The 23,427-nt window shown below is 46.9% G+C and overlaps 1 protein-coding gene across 8 annotated transcripts in view; it reads right to left on the bottom strand.

Moving 5' to 3' along the window:
- The window catches only part of PAQR5 (progestin and adipoQ receptor family member 5), a 90,029-nt gene that overhangs the window by 49,924 nt on the left and 16,678 nt on the right, over positions 1-23,427 (bottom strand). The window contains exon 1 of one of the 8 annotated variants that reach the window (XM_027123463.1): positions 697-1,013. The exons of the other annotated variants lie outside the window; for them this stretch is intronic. The gene's annotated coding sequence lies outside the window, so the exon portion shown is untranslated. Of the gene's footprint in view, positions 1-696; positions 1,014-23,427 lie in introns of those variants that run through there. 8 annotated transcript variants of the gene reach the window in all.

Here is a 23,427-nt window from a genome sequence, read left to right as displayed (position 1 = left end):
CTGATATAAGTGGGCCTGGCACGCCTTGGTCCTCCTGGTTTTCACTCCCAGATGTACCACTAATTCACCTGGTGGCAGGATGAGAGGCAACGGTCTGGTACCAGGGGAGACTCAGGCACATCAGAAAAACCTCTAGCAATGGTGGGACCAAGGTTGGGTTTCCACGAACTTGCCCACCTTGGTCCCCTGGTTCTCCCTGGATTTCAATGTCATGGGCAAGAAAAAGGAAAGAAATGGTCCCTACTCTCACAGCACACACAATCCAGGAAGGATGACCCGACAAAACATACAAAAGGAGGGTAATACTTAGCAGCATACAATTCACACACTTCATTCAACCAGTGTGTCCGGCATTTTTATCATGTGACGAATAAGGTTAAGGGCTCAATGTAGAGCTGATTACACCCTGTGAGCTGCAGCAGCTGGAGGGAAAAGGAGAATTTAACTGAAATAAAAATTGCATAGGTTTGTGACACACAGAATGGAGGAAAATAGGTGTCCTCCAACCATTGTATTCCTATGTTGCACAGGAAAACATTTTTAAAAAGATGAAAAGACAGTCCTTGTCCCCAAGAAGTGTATAAAGGAAAAGATGAGACAGATATGCACCCAACTAACCAAGACAAGTCACCCTCGAAGGACAGGAACCCTCACCCACTCTGTGCCAAGCCTGTGCTGGTCACCTTGCCTGCCCACCTGGTCTCCTTCACCTTCACCACTCCGTCTCAGGAATTAAGGCAGAGCACTTAAGGGCCTCGGGGCTGGATTCAAGCCACATGGGTTTAAAGACTGGTTTGCCATTTCCTGTGCCATTCCAGGCAAGGAACTTAACTCCTTGTGCCTTAGTTTCCCCATCTGTGAAATGGAAATAACAGCAGTTACTTTCTGCATAGGGTGGTGGTTATGATTAAAAGAGAGAACCTACGTGAAGGGCCTGCCATAAAGCAAAGATCCAACAAACGCTTGCTATTGTTAATCATTTTCCGATATGAAACTGATTTTATATTTTGCAGGCAGGAAAACCGAGGCGTTGGAAAGTTAGGGGGCTTGCCAAAGATGCTATCATTTGATTTCCGGTTTGCGTGGATGTCTGTGGAGGGAGGTTGGGGTGGGGATGGGGATGCTTCTGGAGTTGTGTTATTTGATCTGAGGACTACAGGCTACGTAGAGAGATTGGAGACTTCGAGACTGCATTCTGTGGGACCCTAAGTTACATTCCAGGGACCACTTTTGTGGGGGTGGACGTTGTACCAGTAACTAGGAGAAACAGAAAGGTTACTTCTACCCCTATTTCAATCAGAAGATGTCTTGGTTGAAATTTTTCTTAATTACAGTAAAAATATAATAACACAAGTCCTCTCTCTGAGAAAGAAAATATAAGAGGCGTAAGTTTCCTTTTAAGAGAAGTCACTTTGATTAAGGGGAATTAAGTCTTAGCACAAAGCACTAGGACTTAATTTTTCTTTGCTACTGAGAAAAGATGAAAAATACAGTGTTCACTATGATGTTTATAAACTAGATGCTGAACAATGACCCTCTTTACCAATTAATCAGGTTGAGACAAAACTCACAGGTAAGACCAAACTTGACGTTGCTGTTTCAACAGGTGGAGATTTCTTGTGTGGTGTTTTTCCACCATTCAAAGAAATAAGGACTCTCCCATTAATACATTGTTATTTTGCATGTAAAATGTAAACTTTTATATTTGTCAATACTGTGAAACATCCATGGATAATCATGGGCAGTGACTAAAGCACAGCTGATGATTTCTATGTTGTGCCCATTGTTAATCATTTCAGATTAACTGAACATAAAATGAACTCACTGGTCTTTTTAGCCATCACAAGCTAGTTCTTAATTTCACCAACATTGTAAAAACCAGAGTGTAATTTCCAGTATTTCAAACTGAAGCTTATTTTGTTGTCTCTTTTCACAGAGGTCTTAGAAATAAGACTGAATAAGACAAAAGGCTTCAGAGAATTCTGAAATCAAAACACAATGTGAGGGACTTCCCTGGTGGTCCAGTGGCTAAGACCCCGTGCTCCCAATGCAGGGGCCCCGGGTTCGATCCCTGGTCAGGGAACTAGGTCCCACATGCCACAACTAAGAGTTCGCATGCTGCAATGAAAAGATCCCACATGCCGCAACTAAGACCCAACACAGCCAAATACATAAATAAATATTTTTAAAAATGCACAATGTGAAGCTTAGCTGATATTTCAACAGTATATTGGTGTTCCATATAGGATTTCATTTAAAAGAGGATCCACAGCTTTAAAATATGTTTTAAAGCAGCTTTTTTTAAAAAAAAAAAAAAGGAAAATGGGCTGTTATACACTTTCAGGGACCTGCCAAGTTCTCCTGATTTAGCCCTAAAAAAAAAAGAGAGAAATCACAACAACAAAACCACCACCAGGAGGTTTCAGGCTAGTCCTGGCAGATTTAACCAAGGGAAATTAACAAGAGGTGAAATTTGCACCTGACTTCTTATCTGTTTCAGGCTAGTGCTCTATCCATATTCCTGGATCCTCCCCCAGTAAACTTGAGCCTACACACTGTGTATCCCAGGACCTAAAGGACATGGCCAGCAAAACTTATCACCTCCCGAATGAATATGTTTACATATTAGGTGGCTGACTATAAACTGATGGGCTGTTTCCCCAATGAGAGGGTCCAAAAAAATATACAACTTCTAGGGATGCAAATGGTACACACTCTCTTTATCACATTAATTTATTAATTTAGTTAGACGTACCTATTTAGAATCCCTTACCATATCCAACATAGTATTAATTTAATTTTATTTATTTATTTTAATAAATTTATTTATTTTGGCTGCGTTGGGTCTTCGTTGCTGTGCGCGGGCTTTTTCTAGTTGCGGTGAGCGGGGGTTACTCTTCATTGTGGTATGAGGGCTTCTCATTGCAGTGGCTTCTCTTGTTGCGGAGCTCGGGCTCTAGGCGCGCGGGCTTCAGTAGTTGTGGCTCGCAGGTTCAGTAGTTGTGGCTCGTGGGCTCACTAGTTGTGGCTCGTGGGCTCTAGAGCACAGGCTTAGTAGTTGTGGCGCGTGGGCTTAGTTGCTCTGCGGCACGTGGGATCTTCCTGGAGCAGGGCTCGAACCCGTGTCCCCCGCATCGGCAGGCAGATTCTTAACCACCGCACCACCAGGGAAATCCCAGTATTAATTTTAAAATATTGTTTTTCCACTCCTAGTTCATAGAAATGTGTGTTCACAATCTTTGCATGCATCTTTGACAACAGTATCTTCATAACACAGCCACTTTTTGGAGTCACCTAACACAGTTTAAGTAAAATATTCTCAGGCTTCCCTGGTGGCGCAGTGGTTGAGAGTCCGCCTGCCGATGCAGGGGACACGGGTTCGTGCCCCGGTCCAGGAAGATCCCACATGCCGCGGAGCAGCTGCGCCCGTGAGCTATGGCCGCTGAGCCTGCGCGTCCGGAGCCTGTTGCCCCGCAACGGGAGAGGCCACAACAGTGAGAGGCCCGAGTACCGCAAAAAAAAAAAAAAAAAAAAAAAAATCTCATTTCCATCTAAGTTATTCGAAAGCTACACTTTTTGAAGCTGTGTTTAATGCTGTTGCTAAAAATGTACCCCAAGTATTCATTCGCTATTATGACACTGTAGGCAATTTGCTTTCAAACACTTCACACAGACAGTGTGATGTGAAAATGTTAGTTTTAACCCATACCCCTGGGGTGGTGGTTCATTAGCATTTGAAACACAAACCTTAAGTTCACATTCCAGAGGCCACAACTTTGGTTCAGTTGGAGTTATTTTGGATCAACACCAGAGGGTTTACTAATTAGCCAGATGGATGCTGTCTCATTGGAGAAATGAGTGGAATTAGAGAAATGTACACTGATGAGAAGTGTTGCCCAGGCACCCTCCCTCCTGCATGAGCAGAGGATGCCCCAAAGCGGCTCCCCCTCTGAATGAGCCCAGATGAGCCTTACCAGGAGGATTCTGGGCTTGAACCCATAAGAAGTTCAGCTGACGCATGCCACCAGACAGCTGTCACATCAGCTCACACGAACTTTCAAGAAAGGTGCTTAAGAGCCCCTAAGAGGGTAGGTTGCAAGGACTTCTGCCAACAAAACAGGTCATCTTAATGTTTTTGTGCCCGCTTGGGGGAAAATATTTGTTTGGGGGGAGGGGCAGGGGGTGGGACTCAGCCTGAGACTCCCGCTGTGCTGCGCCACCTGCCGGTCAGATTGGGGGTCCTCTAGCCCTCATGGACCTCGAAGTACTGATAGCGCCTGAGACGGTATTTCCAGGAACTTCACATGTGCTCGGCTGGAAGTCACACCACCACTTTGTGTACCACTAAGACCGAAAAAAAATTGTCGCCAATTATAATCGTGAGACAGCACTGATTGGAAATGAATCCTGATTTCAGAGCTGTTTTAATGTTTAAAAAAAAACGTGCACGTAGTAATGGATGAAATACAGTGAGGGTAAACGAGTGATTGGCTCGGGTCAGTCTGCATAGCTACTCTCTCCAGACCCACTACTCTGGTTTTTACAGAGATCATTAAAAGCTCCTTCACAACAAAACCAGTACTTGCAAATGGAAGACCAGATTCCTGGGAATAAATCTCAATCTGTATTACATTTTTTGTCCTTCTCTCTTTTTAAATTGATTGTGTATGTCAGGTGTCTTCTGAAAGGATCCCAAACAAGCATTGATGGCGAGAGTTTCAGGTGACCGTGACTTCCTTCAAGCAGCCCATACAGCCCATTGTTCAACATACAGGAACAGAGTGACCCTAAATAGGAAGAACTCTGGATGGACCCAGCTCCCGCTTTTCTGAAAAATGTTATGTTGGAAAACATAAAATTCCTTGCTGGGCCTACATAGCAAAGGCAAAGAATGCTGTTTGGAAGGGAATCTCTCCATTGCTTGCTTTTAGAAAACTACAAGCATGAGATCAGGAAGTTCCTGAGAAGAGGTCATACATTTGACCCAAAGAAGTGAGGCTACCAGCAGGAGTTCAGGTTCCGTGAGAAACCAGTGGGGAGTAAGTGGAGAGAGGACCAGAGTCACCTTTTGCCCCTACTCATCAGTCCGTGCTAGGCTGGGTGGGCCCCAGAGCTGTCTGAATGCTGACTGGTCCTGATAAGGCCCCAGCTTCCTGGATGTGGCGGGAGGCTGCTAGCTAAGGGGCAGCTGCTGGTGAGGCTCGGGGTCTGAGTCACACTTCAGACCCTCTGCCTCCTCCAGGCCTGTCGAGATGTCCTTCATGGTAAACAGAAAACAGCTCTGAGCCCAGGAGGTGACCGGGCAGAGTTCCCATTCCATCCCTGTACCAGAGGACCACCAAAGGTCCTCAATACCACAGAGGACTAACGTGCCCTTGGGGAAGAGGGTGGGAGGCAGAGCCTAGAAGCAGCCCCCACGCCACCTTCAGACGTGAAAATTAAGATCTCTTGAGTATCAAAGGACACTATCAAGAAACCAATAAGAGCCCATCGACAGACGAATGGATAAAGAAGATGTGGTACATAAATGCAATGGAATATTGCTCAGCCACGAAAAGGAACGAAACTGGGTCATTGGTACAGACGTGGTTGGACCTAGAGACTCTCATACAGAGCGAAGTAGGTCAGAAAGAGAAAAACAAATACCGTACGCTAACACATACATATGGAATCTAAAAAAAAAATGGTACCCATGAACCTAGTTGCAGGGCAGGAATAAAGATGTAGACACAGAGAATGGACTTGAGGACATGGGGTGGGAGGGCGAAGCTGGGGCGAAGTGAGAGTAGCATCGACATATATACACTACTGAATGTAAAATAGTCGGCTGGTGGGAAGCAGCCGCATAGCACAGGGAGACCAGCTCGGTGCTTTGAGATGACCTAGGGGGGTGGGATAGGGAGAATGGGAGGGACATGCAAGAGGGAGGGGATATGGGGACATGTGTATGCATATGGCTGATTCACTTTGTTGTGCAACAGAAACTAACACAGTATTGTGAAGCAATTATACTCCAATAAACATCTATTAAAGAAAAAAGAGAGAAAAACAAATATCATCTATTAACACATAAATGTGGAATCTAGAAAAATGGTACAGATGAACCGGTTTGCAAGGCAGAAATAGAGACACAGATGTAGAGAACAAACGTATGGACACCAAGGGGGCAAAGCAGTGTTGGGGTGGTGGTGGTGGGATGAATTGGGAGATTGGGATTGACATGTATACACTAATATGTACAAAATAGATAACTAATTTAAAAAAAGAAAAAATATATTGACAGATAAAAAAAAGTAATAAGACAGCCCACAGAGTGGGAGAAAATATTTGCAAACCACATATCTGATAAGAGATTAATATCCAGAATATATAAAGAGCTCCTACAGCTCAACAACAACAAAAATCAAACAACCCAGTTCAAAATGACTTGAATAGACCTTTCTCCAAAGAAAATATACAAATGGCCAATAAGTACACAAAAAGGTGCTCAGCACCACTAGTCATTAGGAAAATGCAAATCAAAACCACAATGAGATACCACTTCACACCCATTAGGTTGGCTATTACAAAAAAGAAAGAAAGAAAGAAAAGAACAAGTGCGGATGAGGATATGGAGAAATTGGAACCATAGTGCATTGCTGATGGCATTATCAAACGGTGTAACTCCTGTGGAAAACAGTGTGGTAGTTCTTCAACGGGTTAAACATAGAATTACCATATGATCCAGCAATTCCACTCCTCAGTATATATGCAAAAGAATAGAAAGCAGGGACCAAACAGATGTTTGTACACCCATGTTCACAGCAGCATTAGTTACAATAGTCAAAAGGTAGAGACGATCTAAGTGTCCATCAACAGATGAATGGATAAGCAAGATGTGGTATATACATACAATGGAATATTATTCAGCCTCAGAATGGAGTGAAATTCTGACACATGCTACAACACGGATGAACCTTGAAACCATGCTAAGTAAAATAAGCCAGACGCCAAAGGACAAATATTGTATGATTTCACTTATATCCGGTACAAAGTCAAATCCATAGAGAGAGAAAGTAGAATGGTGGTTGCCAGAGGCTAGGGGGAGGAAGGAATGGGGAGTAATTGTTTAATGGGTACAAGAGTTTCTGTTTGGGATGATGAAAAAGTTCTGGAAATGGATAGTGGTGATGGTTGCACAACACTGTGAATGTACTTTGTGTCACTGAATTGTACACTTAAAAATAGTTAAGGGCTTCCCTGGTGGCGCAGTGGTTGAGAGTCCGCCTGCTCATGCAGGGGACGCGGGTTCGTGCCCAGGTCCGGGAAGATCCCACATGCCGCGGAGCGGCTGGGCCCGTGAGCCATGGCCGCTGAGCCTGCGCGTCCGGAGCCTGTGCTCCGCAGCGGGAGAGGCCACAACAGTGAGAGGCCCGCGCACCGCAAAGAAAAAACAACAGAAAAAAGTTAAAATGTTAAAGTTTATCTTGTGTATATTTTACTGCAATAAAAAGAAGTATATTTTTTAAAAAAGCATTGTGAGTTTTATAGTCTGCTCCATAACCTAGCTATGTTTGTATTAATATAAAATTTTATTTTCTCCAAATCTTCCAGAAAAAGTATAAATCATAAATGTACATATCGTCTTCGTCCCTACACGTTGCTATAACAAAATACCATTACCTGGGTAGCTTATAAACAACGAATATTTATTCCTCACAGTTCTAGAGGCTGGAAGTTCAAGACCAGTGTACCAGCATGGCTGGGCTCTGGTGAAGGCCCTCTTCCAGGCTGCAGACTGCCAACTTCATGCTGTGTCCTCACATGGCAGAAGGGGCAAGGGGGCTCTCTTGGGCCTCTTTTATAAGGGCACTAAACCCATTCACGAAGGCTCTGCCTAATTACCTCCCAAATGCCCCACCTCCTAATACCAACACACAGCGTTAGGATTCTAACATATGAATTCTGGGGGGATGTACATATTCAGACCATAGCACTCATACACACAGATATACATACAGAGGAATTATATACAACTTACTGCTGCAAAATCCCTCCTTCTTTGAGAAGCACAGACTAGTACAACCACCCTTAATCCTATTCTATTGATAAAGACCCCAGATAGGAAATGACTTGTCTGAGGTCACTCAACGTCGGCTTGGCAAGGTCAGGATGAAACGAGGTCTGTAATGAACAGTGGGAACATATACATAGATGGACAACAGGATTTGAAAGACCAGCAGTCCCAGTGCCAGTTCCGAAACCCACCACAGGGAGAGAAGGACCAAATCCCAGGAGAGTGAGCGCGTCTCTCCTTAGCTGGATGACTTGTACCTGAACTCCAGCCTGCCCACAGCCAGGGTCACATGCCCACCTCAGCAAAATACACACAACTTCCAGAGAGCTTGCTGGTAATTAAAACCACGATTACCGGGTCTGTTAATGCAGTGTTTTCCAAACTGAAGGTCACAACCTGTCAGTAGATCATAAAATCAACTTCGTGGATCATGACTAGCATTTAAAAATAGAATAGTTTGGGGCTTCCCTGGTGGCGCAGGGGTTGAGAGTCTGCCTGCCGATGCAGGGGACGCGGGTTCGTGCCCCGGTCTGGGAAGATCCCACATGCCGCAGTGCGGCTGGGCCTGTGAGCCATGGCCGCTGAGCCTGTGCGTCCGGAGCCTGTGCTCCACAACGGGAGAGGTCACAACAGTGAGAGGCCCGCGTACCGCAAAAAAAAGAATAGTTTGCAAAATAAAAGAACAGAAAATATCAGCGTATTGCATACAGTACAGATAAGTATCATTTTGTGATATTTCTGTTATGTATGTTATGTATATTTGTGGTATTACATATGACCATATGTGTGTACTGGGTTGTAACACAAAAGGTATTTCTTTTTTCTTCTAATTAATTTTTCCAGCTTTATTGAGGTATAATTAACAATTAAAAATTATATATATTTAAGGTGTAGAACTTGATTCGCTCTACATATTCATCATGAAATAATCACCACAATAAAGCTAATTAACATATCCATCACCTCACAGTTACCATATATTTTTTTATGATGTAAACACTTAAGAGATCTCCCCTCTTAGCAAATTTCAAGTGTACAATACTGTATTGTTAACTACAGTTTCAGTATTGCACAGTAGATAGCCAGAATTTATTCATCTTGCATAACTGAAAATTTGTAGCCCTTGACAAACACATCCTCATGTCTTCTCTCCACCGCCCAGCCCAGTCCCAAAGGTATTTCTTCTTGAAGGTCACAGTCAAAACAGTTTCTAATGTCACAGGTCACCTGTACTGATTTTGGGGAGCTATGGCTTTTTTTCATCTAGAGTCACACACACTGTGACGTGTCCATGGAGTTCAGGGGGGACCAAGGCTGCCAGGTATCTAGAGAGAAGAACGGCTGGACCAGAAGAGCCTCCCCTTTTTTTTTTTTCCGGTACGGGGGCCTCTCACTGCTGTGGCCTCTCCCGTTGCGGAGCACAGGCTCCAGATGCGCAGGCTCAGCGGCCATGGCTCACGGGCCCAGCCGCTCCGCGGCATGTGGGATCTTCCCGGACCGGGGCACGAACCCGTGTCCCCTGCATCGGCAGGCAGACTCTCAACCACTGCGCCACCAGGGAAGCCCTCTGACTCTTTTAGGTGTGGTTGTTTAGGCAGCCACAATTTAGATTCCTTGAAGACAGGGCCTGGATCTGTTTTAATATAAAAGAAGAGACCCAGTAATAGCATGTTGAAGCATGTTGACTGTTCTACTCTGAGGTGGTCCATTGGGAATTCCCTGGCAGTCTAGAGATTAGGATTTGGTGTCTTCACTGTGTCCGGGTTCAATCCCTGGTCGGGGAACCAATATCCTGCAAGCCACGTGGCACAGCCCAAACACAAACCGAAAGAAGAGCTCCATTCATTCATGTGTCCATCCATTTATCCATGAAATGAGGCTGCTAGGTGCTGGAACTCCACTGAGACCTGGGATGCAGGGTGTAACCACAAGCTGCGCCTTGTGGGAGGCGCACACACAACAAGGGCGGCGCACAAACCAGTGACCCAGTGGGTTAGATGCTACGTGGATAATGGAAACAGTTCTGTGGAAGCATCTGGGGGAGGGTGGGGTGCTGTCAGGCTTGAGGGAGGCGAAGTTTAGGGTCAGCTTTACAGAGGAGGTGACGTTTGTTTGGGGCGTAAGAGGTCAGAGAGGATCCGTCAGTTTGGAGTGGGCATAGCTGGCCGGAGGAACAGCTCGTGCAAAGGCCCAGAGGCATGTTACAGGAACAGCAAGTCACTGCTTTGGGCTCCGTCAGCGGAGTGGGAGGTGTGTGTCCTCTTCTGCCTAACTGGGGGCAGAGTTGGGCAGGTGCCAGTAGGAGGGACCCCAGGGTTGCCATCGGGGCTGGGGGCGAGGGGTGGGGGGAAGGTCAGCTTCACTAGGGAGGTGTTTTTGATCTGTTTTCCCATACTTGCTTGCTCACCCGTTTTCCTACTGGAGGCAGCTGCTTGGGCAGGAGGGGAAGGGACAGGTGGGGGAAGCAGGGGGGAATTCTCTGGGGGCATCTCCTTCCCTGCTCCCTGGAGACCTCCGCTCACTCCTGCTAAGGATTCAAACATCCCACAACCCAGAGCTGTGCTTGTCCTCAACGTTCCCCTTTCTAAAACTGGACTTACTGGGACATCTATTCTCCCTCCCCTCCGTGCAGCCACTGAAACGAGATTTGCCTGGGTCTCCGTTGCTTGCCCCCTGCCCTCTCCCTGTCGTCAACTGCACCCAAAGCATTTTCCCTGGAAGCCCCAGACCCGGCCCATAAGCAAGCATTGACACAGGCTATAGTGAGTCCCCAAAGCGTTCAAGCCCCTGCGCCAGGCGCTGGGGAGACTCAGCCTTCTAGACTTCTTAGCCTTCTCTGAGGGCCTCAGGGAACTTACAGTCTGATGGAGAGGTGAGAGGGACAGGAAACTGTCCATGACCAGGGATAGGGAGCTCCAAGGAGTCCAGAGAGGTGAGAAGACCTGCGTACGGGCTGGGTGGAGACAATGCAAAGGAGGGGCATAGTGGGAGGAGAGTGTGGAAAGCAGACTTAAATGGCATGACACTGCTGTGACGGATACAAGACAGTATGCACTTGTGAAGGCCCGTAGAATATACAACACAAAGAGTGAACCCTAACATTAGTTCACAGTCATGTGTCAACATGGTTCATCACTTGTACCAGATGTACCACACTAACTCAAGATATTAATAATAGGAGAAACTGTGGGGGAAGGGAAGGGGCACTGGGAACCTTCTACTTTCTGCACAGTTTTTCTAAAACCTAAAACGGCACTTTAAAAAAAAAGTCTATTAAGGAAAAAAAAAACCTAGGCCAATATTAAAAAATCAAGGGACCTCACGTAAAAGCCTGGACTCCAGTTTCTCTTGACAAATCTAAAGATCTACAGCCCTGGGTCAGATTCGCCCACGGCAGCAGCTGGCTGTCCCGTCCCGTGGGGAACGCGAGGGAAGCCTCTGAGCTTCTCGGTAGCCCCCATGTGCCAACGAGGCCTGGCCAGGAGCTCTGAGTTTGGAGACCTAGTGATAAGGGTCAGGTTTCAGTTGATCACAGGGGTCTCAGAGGGTCATGTCCCAAGGGTTGGGAAATGGTGACACCCATGAAGGGAGGGAGGAAGACCAGGGCAGTTTTCAGTCAAGTTGGATTCGCACAGATTGCCATTTAAAAATGTGACCACGTTTTGGAGGAGAAGTTGAGGCTACGTATCGATTTAGGAGGCAGAGACAGGTGACTTGCAAAGCACTTGAGGTTTCTCAAGGAGAGGAGCCACAGACAGAGGAGCCCAAGGAATGAGAAAAGGGTTCCTAGGACTGCTGGGGCAAAACTAACAAAGTTGGGATGGGGAGGTGGGGCGGGGCGGGGATAGAAAAGATTCGCCCCGTACCTCAGTTACCCTGGCAAGGCAAGGGTAGGAAAAGAGGTGACTGGGGCTTATGGAGGATGGAGCTTGGGGCCAGCTCTTGTCGGGCAATATTGGGGAACCAGCCAGGTAAGAGGCGGGGAAGCAGGGAGCGGTTCCTGGTGGGCAGGGTGCTCATCCAATCTGCTTGCGTTAAAGTAGTCCCTGGGGCTGGAAGCAGAAATGGAAAGTGAACGGGAAGATGCTCGGTTATTTACTCATTCACTCAGCGTACATTTACTGAATACCCACTCTGTGTCCAAGGTAGGATGTGGGGCTGGAGAAACGAATATGATGATTCCACCCCTTAAGAGCTCACATTTTAGGAGCTCAACACTGACAACTGACACAAAGTACATCTGATGGTCAAACTGTAGTTAGAACCAGATGCTTCCAGGGGAACACAGAGAAGAGACGTCACATTAGGGAGTCAGGAAAAAACCTCTTGAAGAAACGAAGCTTGAGCTAAGCCTTGGAGAACAAACAGGAGGGCTTCCCTGGTGGCGCAGTGGTTAAGAATCCGCCTGCCAACGTAGGGGACACAGGTTCCCCTGGTCCGGGAAGATCCCACATGCCACGGAGCCACTAAGCCCACGTGCCACAACTACTGAGCCTGCACTCTAGAGCCCGCGAACCACAACTACTGAGCCCGCGCTCTAGAGCTCGCGAGCCACAACTACTGAAGCCTGTGCGCCTAGAGCCCATGCTCCGCAACAAGAGAAACCACTGCAATGAGAAGCCCGCACACCGCAACAAGAATAGCCCCCGCTCACAACTAGAGAAAGCCCGCGCACAGCAACAAAGACCCAATGCGGCCAAAATAATAAAAAAGAAATTTATTAAAAAAGAAAAAGAATAAACAGGAGCCCAGCAGCCACGGAGGAGCGAGCATTCTAAGCTGAGGGTGTAGCAGAAGCCAAGGCATGGAGGAAGAAAGAGCTGTCTATAGTTCAGTGTGGAGGTGGCATAGGGTGTGGAGTGGCAGGTGGTCAGGGCGGAGCCTGGGAAGAGTCCAGATGAAGGCTCAGTGCACACCCCGTCTGATGCGGCGGGAATGAACACACTGGAGGGGTGGGGAGTCAGGACTGGAAGTCTCAGGGATGGTAAGGGAAGAGAGGGTGGCTGGTGACCCTAGGTCAGGTAAGGAGAATTATGAGGCGTGGATGCAGGCCACTTTCAACCCTGGCTCCATCATTTACTGTGTGCCCTCGGGCAGATTACTTAACCTCTTCAACTTGAATTTCTCTTATCAGCTAAATGAGGATAATAAAAGCATTGATGGCACTTGTGAGAATGAAAAGCCAAGGTGTCTACCAGAGAACACGACTGCATCCTGAACCATCTCAGTTCTGCATTAATGCTCCTTCATGCTGCTTCTGTGTTGGCTTAGAATTCTGCTTGAAAATGGATTGTTTCCCCTTGTCTCTGACCCACCTCCCTGGCTGGAGCTTAGGCTAATGGGTGCGCCACACTGGGGTGGGGTTGCCATGGTGACCTCCTGTGCAGCGTGAAAGGAATCTTTCCTTTGTTCCAGCTATCCCAGCTATCCTAGATATTTACTGCTAGGCAATTAATGCACATCTAAAAAAAGCTGAATGATACTCTTTAGCACGTTGTAGAGAAAAACTGGAAACAATCCAAATTTCTGGCACTAGAGAGCTGTCTGGGTAAGTTTGGTACATCCATGTAAAATTGTACTGTGGGCTCTAAAAATGTTACAGATCTGTGGTTATGGACAGGAAACGGTGTCATGACATGCAATTAAGTGAAAAAAGCAGGTTATGGAGCAGCATAAATCTTGTAATGCCATCTGTATAGAACTGTGTTCCATTTAAGTGCTTGTATTTATGGACAGAAAAGTGTTTGAAAGGATTCCACAAAGTGTTCACAGTTGTTCTCTCTAGACGGTAGGGTTTACCTCTTGGGATTTGCTTTATTCTCTCGCTTCTACTTTTCTATAACATGAGAGTTTGCCCACAATGAGCATGTGCATTACTATTTATTTATGTATTTGTTAATTCATTCTTTTTTTTTTTTTTTTTTACCAAAGCGCCAATGCTATTAAAAGGAAATAAATGAATGAGTCCTCCAACCGTTGGCCAGTCTTGGATAAACTAGCTATGCGAGCCAGCCCAGGGTTGCAAATATTGGCATTTCCTCATGAGAAGCTCTCGTCTCAAGCCTTCCTCCACGCGCCCCCCGCCCCCCCCCCGCCTGCCTGCTGGCCCTGGGGCAACGCTGGCCTTGCAGTCCCCCATTCAGGGTCGCTGGGGCCCAGGTTCCAAAGCCAGATAGCTGACACGTTTTGGAAAAGCCACCGCCTTTCCCCAAGCCGAAGGCCTTAGGGGGCTCCCTCTGTGCCGGCCATGGTGAAGGGGGAAGGGGACAGGGGTGCCCTGCACTGGGAGCGCCGGAAGATCATCAGTAGTAGACACACAGTGAGCCCGTTCTGCGTGCAGGGCACCATGCTCGCCCTGGAGGCACGTGGAGGTCCAGGCAGACACTGGCCGCCCCCAGGGGAGGGGCTCCAGTCTCGCTGAGGCCCCGCCCCGCGAAGGGCCAGGAACGCCAAGTAACTCCTCAGAGTTCCTGCAAGGCTCCCAGACTCACGGTCCACACCTTAGGTTCCTACCACAAAATTGTGGGGTCCCTTCTGGAAGGCCCCAGAGGCCCCCGCTCCTTATAAGGCATATCCTCGAGCCCGCAGTAGCCTCACCCGTCCCCAGCCTTGAGACACCCCCGAGGCCCACCACCCATCACTGTCCGGGCACGCACCGGGCTTTCACACTTCCATGCTTTTGCCCTTGCTGATTACTGGGGGAGAGACACCGCTCCCTCCACGATCTCTTCTTGATGGAATTCTACCCATTGCTCCAGGCTATGCTCAATACCACCTGCAAGGGTCTATATCACCCCCTTTGCAAACCTCACGGTGTAATGAGCTCTGGCTCCCCTCAAGACTGGCCCAGTCTGTCTTGTTCACCGCTCTGTCCGAGGTGCCCAACCCAGGACTGGGCCCCGCGTCACTGTGGAATGAACACATGTTTACTGAATGACTGAACGATTTTGCCATCCACTGCACTCTGAAACCTAGAGACACGGTCTGGCCTACTTGTCTAGAAACTTCTACCCAGTGGTTGCAGGCTCTGTTGGTGAATCCTGCACTTCCATGCCAAAATGGTCTCTTTTGCTTGGTCTAAAATTTTTATTTCAGAATTTTTTTTAAAACATCTTTATTGGAGTATAATTGCTTTACAGTGTTGTGTTAGTTTCTGCTGTATTTCAGAATTTTTAAGATCTGAAATCTCAAACCAACTGAAAAAAATGTATGAGACAACTGGGAAAATCTGAACACGGGATTTTTTTATGATAACAAGAAATGATCAATTTGTAAGATATAATAATAGGCTGATGGTTACATTTTTTTGGTCTGTTTGTTTTTTGCGGTATGCGGGCCTCTCACTGTTGTGGCCTCTCCCGCTGCGGAGCACAGGCTCTGGACGCGCAGGCTCAGCGGCCATGGCTCATGGGCCCAGCCACTCTGTGGCATGTGGGATGTTCCCAGACCGGGGCACAAACCTGTGGCCCCTGCATCGGCAGGCAGACTCTCAACTACTGCGCCACCAGGGAAGCCCCAGTGGTTACATTTTTTAAAGGGCCCTTTTCAGAGATGTATACTGAAGCAGTCACAGAAGAGATGAGATGATGTCTTGAATCGGCTTCAAAAGAATCTGGCAGGAGCAGGGTGTATGGGTAGGGGTATAGGTGAAACAAGGTTGGCCATGAGTTGATAATTGTTGAGGCCAGGCATGGAAATTCATTATACTAATCTCTCAATTTTGGTATGTTCTTAAAAGAAGACAATCACAATGTAAAAAAAAAAAAAAAAACCAAAAAAAACCAGAAAAAAACGCTGAAATGTGAAATATGTTTTAAGTCCTTTTTAGACATTGCACAGCAGTAGACAAAGCAAAATGCTGTTGCAAGAATAACTATTACTCTATTCACAGACTTTCCTAACTTGTGGAATATCAACATGACAGTTTTGAAACTGACACAGGAAGTGTTACATCGGAATCTCCATCTGAACAAGATAAAACTAAAGAACTTAAGGACAAACCAGAAATGCTTTAGAAACAAAAACTATGGCCCCTTATAAATAAAAGACTGCAATCCCAGAAAAAAAAAGCCAAAAGGCCCTATCAGTGGAAAATGTTCGAAGACATCTCACAAATATATCTTCTTACCATTCCCCAACTAGGGTAGAGTCAGGGAAATATTTTTCTAGAAAATGTTACAGAAAAAAAATACTTGTGACATACTGCCAACTTTGATTTTAAGATTCTCCTCTAAAAGGGATCAAATAATTCATCTTCCATTTTTCATGACTAGATTTTATGCTTTGGGGTTTGTTTTGTTTTTATGTTGGAGTATAGTTGCTTTACAATGTTGTGTTAGTTGGAGTACAGTTGCTTTACAATGTTGTGTTAGTTTCTTGCTGTACAGCAAAGTGAATCAGTCATACGTATACATATATCCACCCTTTTTTAAGATCTTTTTTTTTTTATAAATTTATTTTTATCTTTGGCTGCGTTGGGTCTCCGTTGCTGCAGGCAGGCTTTTCTCTGGTTGCGGTGAGCGGGGGCTACTCTTCGTTGTGGTGTGCAAGCCATCGTGGTGGCTTCTCTTGTTGGGAGCACGGGCTCTAGGCACACGGGCTCAGTAGTTGTGGCTCACGGGCTCTACAGCGCAGGCTCAGTAGTTGTGGTGCACGGACTTAGTTGCTCCACGGCATGTGGGATCTTCCCAGACCAGGGCTCGAACCCATGTCTCCTGCATTGGCAGGCGGATTCTTAACCACTGCGCCACCAGGGAAGCCCCAGATTTTATGTTTTTGAAGTGTGTAGATTTCAATGTTTTGAATACTTCATTTTTGTTTATCTGCTAATATAGACCAGAATTACAAGGTCTGTTTTTATAAGTTTACATTTACTTGAGGTTCCAAAATGTTACACAATTTTTGTCTTTAAAATTATTAAATACTTACTTTTACTGATTTAAATTTTTAAATACCTTCTTATAAAATACAAAGACGGAGCCTCATCCACCAGAGGGCAGACAGCAGAAGCAAGAAGAACTACAACCCTGCAGCCTGTGGAACAAAAACCACATTCACAGAAAAACAGACAAGATGAAAAGGCAGAGGGCTATGTACCAGATGAAGGAACAAGATAAAACCCCAGAAAAACAACTAAATGAAGTGGAGATAGGCAATCTTCCAGAAAAAGAATTCAGAATAATGATTGTGATGATCCAGGACCTCGGAAAAACAATGGAGGCAAAGATCAGGAAGATGCAAGAAATGTTTAACAAAGACCTGGAAGAATTAAAGAACAAACAAACAGAGATGAACAATACAATAACTGAAATGAAAACTACACTAGAAGGAATCAATAGCAGAATAACTGAGGCAGAAGAACAGATAAGTGACCTGGAAGACAGAGTGGTGGAATTCACTGCTGCGGAACAGAATATAGAAAAAAGAATGAAAAGAAATGAAGACAGACTAAGAGACCTCTGGGACAACATTAAACACAACATTCACAATATAGGGGTCCCAGAAGGAGAAGAGGAGAGAAAGGACCCAAGAAAATATTTCAAGAGATTATAGTCAAAAACTTCCCTAACATGGGAAAGGAAATAGCCACCCAAGTCCAGGAAGCGCAGAGAGTGCCATACAGGATAAACCCAAGGAGAAACACGCCGAGACATGTAGTAATCAAATTGGCAAAAATTAAAGACAAAGAAAAATTATTGAAAGCAGCAAGGAAAAAATGACAAATAACATACAAGGGAACTCCCATAAGGTTAACAGCTGATTTCTCAACAGAAACTCTACAAGCCAGAAGGGAGTGGCATGATATACTTAAAGTGATGAAAGGGAAGAACCTACAACCAAGATTACTCTACCCAGCAAGGATCTCATTCAGATTTGATGGAGAAATCAAAAGCTTTACAGACAAGCAAAAGCTAAGAGAATTCAGCACCACCAAACCAGCTCTACAACAAATGCTAAAGGAACTTCTCTAAGTGGGAAACACAAGAGGAGAAAAGGACCTACAAAAACAAACTCAAGGGCTTCCCTGGTGGCGCAGTGGTTGAGAATCTGCCTGCCAATGCAGGGGACACGGGTTCGTGCCCCGGTCCGGGAAGATCCCACATGCCGCAGAGCGGCTAGGCCCATGAGCCATGGCCGCTGAGCCTGCGCGCCCAGAGCCTGTGCTCTGCAACGGGAGAGGCCACAACAGTAAGAGGCCCGCGTACCAAAAAAACAAAACAAAAAAAAAACAAACCCAAAACAATTAAGAAGATGGTCATAGAAACATATATATCAATAATTACCTTAAACGTGAATGGATTAAATGCTCCAACCAAAAGACACAGGCTTGCTGAATGGATACAAAAACAAGACCCATATATATGCTGTTTACAAGAGACCCACTTCAGACCTAGGGACACATACAGACTGAAAGTGAGGGGATGGAAAAAGATATTCCATACAAATGGCAATCAAAAGAAAGCTGGAGTAGCAATACTCATATCAGATAAAAGAGACTTTAAAATAAAGAATGTTACAAGAGACAAGGAAGGACACTACATAATGATCAAGGGATCAATCCAAGAAGAAGATATAAAAATTATAAATATATATGCACCCAACACAGGAGCACCTCAATACATAAGGCAAATACTAACAGCTATAAAACAGGATATCGACAGTAACACAATAATAGCGGGGGACTTTAACACCTCACTTACACCAATGGACAGATCATCCAAAATGAAAATAAATAAGGCAAGAGAAGCTTTAAATGATACAATAGACCAGATAGATTTAATTGATATTTATAGGACATTCCATCCAAAAACAGCAGATTACACTTTCTTCTCAAGTGCACACAGAACATTCTCTAGGATAGATCACATCTTGGATCACAAATCAAGCCTCAGTAAATTTAAGAAAATTGAAATCATATCAAGCATCTTTTCTGACCACAACGCTACGAGATTAGAAATGAATTACAGGGGAAAAAACGTAAAAAACACAAACACATGGAGGCTAAACAATACGTTACTAAATAACCAAGAGATCACTGAGGAAATCAAAGAGGAAATCAAAAAATACCTAGAGACAAATGACAATGAAAACACGACGATCCAAAACCTATGGGATGCAGCAAAAGCAGTTCTAAGAGGGAAGTTTATAGCTATACAAGCCTACCTCAAGAAACAAGAAAAATCTCAAATAAACAATCTAACGTTACACCTAAAGGAACTAGAGAAAGAACAAACAAAACCCAAAGTTAGCAGAAGGAAAGAAATCATAAAGATCAGAGCAGAAATAAATGAAATAGAAACAAAGAAAACAATTGCAAAGATCAATAAAACTAAAAGCTGGTTCTTTGAGAAGATAAACAAAATTGATAAACCACTAGCCAGACTCATCAAGAAAAAGAGGGAGAAGACTCAAATCAATAAAATTAGAAATGAAAAAGGAGAAGTTACAACAGACACCGCAGAAATACAAAGCATCCTAAGAGACTACTACAAGCCACTCTATGCCAATAAAATGGACAACCTGGAAGAAATGGACAAATTCTAAGAAAGGTATAACCTTCCAAGACTGAACCAGGAAGAAACAGAAAACATGAACAGACCAATCACAAGTAATGAAATTGAAACTGTGATTAAAAATCTTCCAACAACAACAACAACAACAAAAATACAAAGATGTACATTAGTATTAGGTGATATACATAATAAGACGGCCCTGGCTGTTTTACTCTAGTGAAACTATTTCCACACATTGTAGGAGCTGGACAGGTGGGTGCTGGGCACCTAGCCCAGTGGTTCTCAACTCTAGATGCCCCTTAAAACTACCCAGAGAGTTTTTTGGGTTTTTTTTCAAGAGACAAAATTTAATATATGCACACAGTTTTATATATAATGCAGCATCACACCATGTAGGGCATTTACTCTTATTTTATACATTCAGATATGTTTGAAACGCTTCCTAAGGCTACAAAACAACATAGAAAAAGCAAACAGGAATATATTCAACACTTACAAAAAGTGATATGATAAAGAATATAAAGTACTATTTTCCTAGGGAGTTTGAAAACATACTGATGCCTGGACCCACTACTCAGTTAACTGAGGCCTCCAAGGATCAGGGAGCTAAGGACCCAGGTGACTCCACAGCACAGCCAGGGTGAGGCCGCTAAGATTCTAGGCCAAGGCGAGAGCTGAGCTGGTCCTCCACTGAGCCCTGGAGAATCAGGACCAGGGTGCCCAGGCTACACAGCTTGTTGGCCTCCAGGGTGGGTGCAGCAGGCAGTTCCCTCCCCCAAGGTTGGGAAAGGGTGAGTCCCTGCCAGGTTGATGGGAGGTGAACCAGGCCCTGACTGTTGGCGTTCCCCTCCCCCCAACAGGAAATGTCAGGCTGCTGGGGAAGGCACGATCCTATCTCCACCCTCCTCCTCCCAAGCTGCTAATCTGATCAGAAGCTTAAAATCTGAGACAAGGCTGTCAGCCTGTGAGACGGAGCCCAGACCACAGAGGAAGGAAGGCAGGGAGACCCAGGGAGGGCCCCGGGCAAGGGTGAACGCCTTCCCACATCCTGGGGAAGCAGCCCTGGAAGCCTGGAGGAGGCCATGCAGAACCAAGACACCCCCGCCCCTCCAGATGGGAGCTTCTGGGAGGCAGGCGTCAGCTCAAGCCACAGAGACACTGTCCCCCAACGAGGAAGGGCTGCTCTATGGGCACTGAGCTCCCCACCCGGAAACTGTCCAGGTGGGGTCTGGGGTGCTGACTCTGGGGACGGGGTGAAGTTAGGGATAGAGGCAGGAGCCTGGAAAAACACTGTAGCAGTAGCCCCAAACCCAACTGTGCGTCCACATAACCCAGGGGCCGTGAACACAGAACCTACTGAGTGAGTCCACCTCATGCTTGTTCAATCAGAATCCCCAGCGCGAGAGCCCCGGAATCATCTCCAGTATCAAGCGCCGGTGGGGATTCCCGCGCATGGCCCAGGGGGGAAGCAACTGCCCTGAGCTCCTGGGATCGGTCACCTTCTCGTGGCCCAGAATCCACTGTGCACTGAAGGAGCTTAGGTTCGAATCCACATCGCTCGGTGAGCAGGTGCTGCAACCCCAGGTCCCTGGTGAGCAGGGTATAGGAAAGCACGGCCACCCGCACAGAGAATCCCTTCTTTCTGAGAAACCAGACATGTCCAGTAGTGAAACCATGAGGGAGCGACAGGAGGGAGGGAAACAGACTTCTCCAAGGGACCACCAGCCTCCTGGACACACCCCCCTGGGCGATTCCCAGGTGTCTGGAACGCCACACATCCGCAGGTGAAGCATCACCCATCCAGCCACCAGATCGTGCCTCTGTACTTAGTACACACCGCTCCCTCGGCTTCGAGATGCCTTTGCCCTCACTCCGTGTCTGCCTGGAAAGCTCCACCTCATCCTTGCCCGAGCCCCACTCCATCAGGCTCCAGTGCCCCTCACCTGCCCACTGCCCCCAGGTCCTTGGGGCCTCCCTGCCGCACCCTCAAGCTGTGTGGGTACTCCAGGAGCACGTCCAACCCCACCTTGCCCACTGCTGGGTCCCCGGAACCAATCACTGCCCCTGACACAGTGGAGAGCACTCAGAAAAGACCTGCCCAATGGCCCTGAGGAGCCCAGAGCAAGGATGTCAGGACAGTCAGTGAAGGCCCCTGGGGGGAGGCACCGCTAGAAGTGGACCCCAAATGAGGGGGAGTACTTGCTCCGGCAGAGAGGAGAGGAAAGGAGACAAGCTTTAGAGCACAGACCCCGCGCGGGGAAGTGGGCTGGCTGCGAACAGGGAGGCCTGCTGGTGCTAAATGCAGACACAAGAGATGGCAGGACGGCAGGGGGCAGGGAGGGGGGCACCAGAGCCCCTGGGTGCACCCCTCCTCCCAGCCATCAAGCTCAGCGTGACCTCCTCAGATGCTCTGCATCCTGAGAAGCTTTCCTGGCAATCATTAACTCTGAGCTTCACCCACTAGGACTGGGGGGAATTATTTACTGATCTAACTGGCAAGTGAGCCATTTCATGTAATTATTACCCAAAGAACACACCCCACAAGCAAGGGGGAAATGGTCGGGGCAGCCAAGGAGCCAGGGAGGTGTGAACTGGCAGGAGGAAGGAGGTCACATGGACCCGGCAAGGGACCGGCATGTGCCCAGACCTTCAGCGGAGACTAGAGGATATTGGGGGTCAGAGAAGGACGTGGGGCCCAGAGGGGGAAGGGGAAGGACACAGGGCCCACATGACTTTACAAGTGGCCCCATAGCCAATGAGGAGTTCAGATGGGGGGGGCGCGAGGGCAGGTGGTGGGGGCAGCTCTGTAACATACAATTATTCCCATCGGTGATGAGTGAGTCTGGGCCCTGGAGTCAGGTGGACCTGGCTTTGAGTCCTGAGGTCTCTCTAGACCTCACTTCCCTCCTCTGTAAATGGCGACGATGGCACTGATAGGAAATCCCTCTTTCTGAGCACTTGGTCTATTCCAAGACCCTTATGGGCATTTTACACCCCACTGAGTTTCCACAATCTGCCTCCAGGTGGGTGCTTTTATAATCCCCAGAGTGACTACGCCATCGGTCTGTCTCAAGCATTAACAAGAGCCCATGTGGAAGGCGCTGGTGCACAGCAGGCGTGCAGAAAGTCACCTGCCCGTACAACGCTGTTATGACAGAGGATGTTCTTTTGCTGGGCTGCCGCAGGCTACAAGGTAGACCGCAAAACAGATCATCCTTCCTCCTCGCCGGCACGGTATTCTTCCTGCTCACCAATGTCAGAGGCAACATAATTCACAATATTTGAATGCAGCGGCGGATGAAGAGCCCCAGTGGCTGAAGTGTGACACAAGGTCATTACTCTAGTATTATTAAGCACAGGCTTTTCTTTTTTAAGGGCTGAGGAAAAATGCATTATTCAAAACCCCATGAAGAATGGGAATAATAGGTGTCTTCAAATCAGCCCCCAAGAAGGAGCAGCCAGAGCTCCGGAAGCTGTAAACAGTTAACCCTGCCCTGCCTGAGCCTCTGCTGCCAGACCACCTCTGAGGCTCCAGGCTGGCTTGCACCCCTGCCCGGAGGCCGGCCCAGAACCCGAGAGGGCCCAGCAGAGGCAGCAGCGTGGGATCAGCAAGCAGGCGACAGTGGGTGTGGGCTCTGGCTGCAGCCGTCCCTGGCCATCCCTTCCTGCCCCGCAAAGCCCCAACTGTCGCTGGTTTCTGTGGACAGTGATTCACTCTGCCCAGGCATGGAAAGCTGGGCCTCTGTATGAAAAGTGAGAAAGGAAAAAATCATTTCCATGATTAAAACACCTCTTCCGGGCTTCCCTCGTGGCGCAGTGGTTGAGAGTCCGCCTGCCGATGCAGGGGATACGGGTTTG

This window comes from Aethalodelphis obliquidens, unplaced genomic scaffold (assembly GCF_003676395.1).
Source record: "Aethalodelphis obliquidens isolate GAN/ISIS:26980383/991018 unplaced genomic scaffold, ASM367639v1 scaffold26, whole genome shotgun sequence".
Taxonomy (NCBI): Eukaryota; Metazoa; Chordata; class Mammalia; order Artiodactyla; family Delphinidae; genus Aethalodelphis; species Aethalodelphis obliquidens.
This window is presented reverse-complemented; position numbering and strand designations above follow the sequence as displayed.